Source organism: Salvia miltiorrhiza, chromosome 3, assembly GCF_028751815.1.
Source record: "Salvia miltiorrhiza cultivar Shanhuang (shh) chromosome 3, IMPLAD_Smil_shh, whole genome shotgun sequence".
Lineage (NCBI taxonomy): Eukaryota > Viridiplantae > Streptophyta > Magnoliopsida > Lamiales > Lamiaceae > Salvia > Salvia miltiorrhiza.
In genome coordinates, this window is record NC_080389.1 from 20,205,220 (window position 1) to 20,210,563 (window position 5,344).

Consider the following 5,344-nt stretch of genomic DNA (forward strand, 5'->3'; position numbering starts at 1 on the left):
GCACTATTAGTGTCATAAGTGCCAACGGAAATCCAAAATTAGTGTCATAAGTGCCAACGGAAATCCAAAATAAAACTAAGTAAAATAGTCATTTTGGCACTTATGGCACTATTTAGTGCCATATGTGCCAACGAAAATTTAAAATAAAACTAAGTAAAATGGTCATTTTGGCATTTATGGCACTATTAGTGCCTTACGTGCAGCACAAATACAGAAACAAGAACATCATTTAAACCCTAAATGCAACATCTAAACTCTAAATGGATAATCTAAACCCTAAATGGAACATCTAAACCCCAAATGGATAATCTAAACCCTAAATGGAATATCTAAACCCTAGGGGGAAGTGTGCACTTATGGCACTTATGGCACTATTAGTGCCATAAGTGCCATACGTGCAGCACAAATACAGATCAGATCAGATCAGATCTGCCGATGGCTGAAATCGAAGGAGGCGGAGATCAGATCTGCCGATGGAGGAGGCAGCGCAACGATCAAATCAGATCCACTTCCGCCACCTCATCAGATCAGATCCACCGCCGCTTCATCAGATCAGATTAGATCCGCCGCCGCCGCCTCATCCTCCGCCACCTGACCAGTCCCTCCTCCACGCTGTCGATTTCAGAGGACCCGATCTCCTCCACTGTCGCCGCCTCATCCTCTACTCCGACGAATTCTGCCCAAGCGGCACGCTGGAGAGAGAGAGAGAGGGAGATGAGGAAGAGAAATGAGAGAGCGGCAGCCGGTGGAGAGAGAGGGGGGGGGAGAATCTCCTCTACCGCCACCGCCTCATCCTCTACTCCGACGAATTCTGCCCAAGCGGCGCGCTGGAAAGAGAGAGAGGGAAATGAGAAAGAGAGAGGAGAGAGGAGAGAGCGGCAGCCGCTGCCCGCTGGAGATAGAGAGAGAGGAGAGAGAGAGAGAAGGGTAGAATAGTCATGACATACAAAAAATGGCCAAAATTTATGTTTTTTCAAATGGTGGACAAAATTTGATGTTGTATGTTGAATAGGGTCATCCGGTCCTATTGTTTCTTAATTAGGTGATCGCGAATCTAACTATGGCCTAATTAATCTAGCTAATTTTTCGAATGGCCTTATCGTAGCGTGTGTAATTCTGCAACAACTTGTTAACTCTTTTTACATGGAGTTGGGACAGATCTTGAGTTAATTTGTCTCCTTTTGTAATAATTAATCTTTTAAGAAAATGAATTATGCATGCATATAGAACAATTTTATTGTCTTAGTTGAGAATATGATCCTTAATAAAATCAACTATATATTCTTAGACAAAGAATGATATTTCGTATATTTAGAACCAATTAAACCTGTAGTAATTAAATGAATTGACTTTTTTTTTAGAACCAGAATGCATTAAACCCAATCAAGTAGAGTTTACAGCTGAGGGAAGCTCAACAGCAGAAGAAAAGGGAGCAGAATTACACAAAGCAAAAGAAGCTAAGCTATGTGCATCCAAATTACTATCACGAGGCGACCAACTAAAATCAGCATGACGAAAAAAACTTAACAGCCCATAGATTGCGTTCAAGGTTGATCCAAGGTAAGAGAGGTCGGCTTCCTTCTTCGACACAATCCAGAAAAGAGATTGGCAATCAGTTTCGAAAATGGCATCTGTGATCCCTCGTTCCCGGCAAAGAGAAAGGCCTTCAAGCATCGCCAACGCTTCACCTTCAATGGCCGAGAAAACTCCCATTTTGTATCCAAAACGGCAACCAACCACATTATTCTCCCCATATTTCATCACCACACCAATACCAATGCCAACCCCATCTTTCACCGCCACATCACTCGATACCTTCAACTGTCCTTACCGACTGCATTCCATCCGGAGCGCCCGATGCTGAAACTGAGTAGCGGGCACAAGAGACGTCCATTGAGCACGAAGAGCAGTCGCCAAACAGTCTACTTGCGACATCTCTTTTTGCTGGAAAACCAATAGGTTCCTCGCGTACCATATGGCCCAAGCAAGAGTGGCGAACTGTGCATGGGTCTCCCTTTGAGGGCAGCTACGAATTTTGTCGAACCAATCTGCAACAGAGCAGATCGTCTGCATCGGCTGGAGTCGAATAGGAGACACGGCCCATAACATCTCAACCCACTTGCAATCACGAAGCGCATGTTCCACCGTTTCCTCATGTTCGCCACACCGTCGACACACAGGATCAATATCAACACCTCTACTCCTCAAAGCCAAAGTCGAAGGGAGAGCACCGGCAAGGCATTTCCACATAAAGAGGCGCACTTTCGGAATGACATCGAGGTTCCAAACCCAACTCCATAAACAACCAAACAGAGACGAGGAAGACGCTTCATTTCTCATTCGCAACTCCATTGCAAGATGGTAACCAGACTTAACTGAGTACGTATTAAGCTTTCCACTAGGCCAAAAGGGCTTATCCAGCTCATGAGGCCTCCCTTGCATTTGCGCCAGAATCTTCCAACGATCTCTATGATCCATTATCTCCTCTAGCTTTCTCAAATCCCATGAGTAATCTGCCTCATTCATTAAATCTCTAGCACGCAAACCTGCTCCATCACCAATCACCCTAGCACGTTCAAACTGTCATTTCCCATTAGGTAGTCAAGGATCTAAACCAACTCGTATACGATCTCCATTGCCCAATTTCCAAGCCAAACCAACCCCAAGTAAATCTCTGCCCACTAGAATACTTTTCCATGCAAAAGGTGGGTTATGAGCATTTCTAGCAAGAGGAAAACCATTAACAAGCACACGGAACGAGACAGAGGAAACACAACGCATAATCAAATCCACAAAAGTCAGAGAAAAACCCAAGTGTCTCATAATGGAATCCAAAAAATCCCATTCAACACGATCATATACCTTAGCCATATCAAGCTTAAAGGAAAAAACCCCATGATTTTTCGCCTTATTCAATTTCATCATATGGAAAATCTCAAAAGCAAGAAGAGCATTATCAGTGATTTGATGACCCGGGACAAAAGCCGATTGACTCTCATTAATAATAGAAGGGGGACACACTTTAAGACGATTAGTAATGACTTTGGATATAATCTTATAAACCACATTACACAAACTGATAGGGCGGAACTCAGAAGGATGGACACACTTTTTCTTTTTAGGAATAAGACAAATGAACGTCGAATTAAGAGGACGCGGAGAAGCACCATTATTAAGAATATCAAGAATCAAGGGAACAATATCAATTTTTGCAGAAGACCAACAAGAAGTGTAAAAGATAACAGGCATACCATCCGGCCCGGGAGCCTTGAGATGATGCATCTGCTTGAGAGCATAGTCAATCTCGGTCTGAGTGAAAGGGAGTGTAAGATCTCGATTCATATCTTCAGTAACTACCGGCTCAATGGAACGGAGGACCTCACCAGGGTTATGGATCGATCCCGAAGAAAAGAGCTCCTGAAAATAAATCCGAAACACATCATCCATCTCATCATTCTTCCTTGTCAAACTACCATCACTTTTCTGGATTTCTCTGATATGATTCTGCTTTTTTCATCCCTCGGCAGCTTTATGGAAAAAGCCGGTGTTTCTGTCCCCATTAGCCAACCAGTCAGCTCTCGAGCGTTGTTTCCACATTAGTTCCTCTTGTTTAAGCAGTTCATCTAAATCATTCCCAAGGATTTTCTGCTCGTCTTTCGACCAAGGCTCACGTGAGGAGCTCTGCATAATCGCTAGCTTCTTCCTGATCTCAGCACTCTTTTTCTTGACATTGCCGAAAGCTCTCTTCTCCCACATTTTAAGCTCATGACCCATGTTCTCAATTTTTCTACTCATATCCTCCACCGACCTGGACTCAGGTCCAGAATTCCAGAGAGCTTCACAGAGCGGCTTACAACTGTCATTACGAAGCCACATCGCTTCAAAACGAAACGGTTTCGGCCGATTTGAACATAATTAGAGCCTTTATCAAGACAAAGAAGCAACGAGCAATGGTCACTGGATTTACGCAAAAGGTGAGCAACTTCATATTCTAGGAAAAGATTAATCCATTCCTCACTTCCAAAAATACGATCAATCCGCTCTAAAATGTTGTCCGACCCCTGCTGGTTGTTAGACCAGGTGAATGGTTCCCCAACATAACCAAGATCAATGAGTCCACAGTTCTCCGCCGTATCCCGAAATTTCAAAAGTCTGGAATCAGCCTTAAGATTACCACCTCTTTTCTCAAAATGAAACATCGTCTCGTTGAAGTCTCCGCCACAAATCCACTTATCAGCCACTTGAGGTAGCAAAGAGCTCATAAGGTCCCATGTAAACGAGTGCTCATCAGTTCTACTCCAGCCATAGATACCGCATAAGTCCCAAATACCGTGTACACCATCATTAATACTCACCAGGATATGATTAACACTACAAGAAAAACAGGTTCTTGTGACGACAATCTGAGTGACGATAAAAATTTTGTCACTACAAACGACTGTATTGTGACACCAATTTTTGTTGTCACAAAATACTGTAACAGTGACAAATTTTATTGTTGTCAGTAGTTATTGTCACTATATGTTAGTGACGACTATAATTTTATCACTATAAATATATATGTTGCGACAATAAATATTATCGTCACAAAAATGTGTAATAGTGACACAATTTTATTTTGTCAGTATTTATCGTCACTATACGTCAGTGACGATCATGTCGTTGTCACTACAAACATATATGTTCTGAGACTATTTTTTATTATCACAAAAAACTATAATAGTGACAAGTTCTGTTGTTGTCAATAGTTGTTATCACTAAAAGTTAATGACGATCTTATTTATGTCACTATAACTATATATGTATAGTGATGATCTTATTTATGTCACTATAACCCTATATGTATAGTGACGATTATTTGTCACGTCACAATAAAATAAATTAGTGTTAAAATATATTATTATCAATATTTATCGTGACTATATATCAGTGACGTTTATGATGTTGTCACTAAACATATATAGATGTTGTCACTATATATATTATAGGGACAATATTTTCGTCTGACACAAAAACTATATATTAGTGACACGTTTTTTTGTTTGTCAATATTTGTTGTCACTATATGTTTGTGACAATCTTTTTTTGCCACACCAACTATCTCTATACTATAATAATATCTTCTGTCACAAATAATAGATAACAATGACAAATTATAATATCACAAATATATATATCCTATTAGGTAATTTTAATATGTACAATATCTAAAATTATATATATAAACATCAAGAACTCATATTAAAGTAGTTAGTTTTTTATGTGTTTGATGTAGATTTGATCGTTTTTTATGTATTAATTTTAATATAGAATTTTATTATTGATTTTTTTTTATTGTACTAAA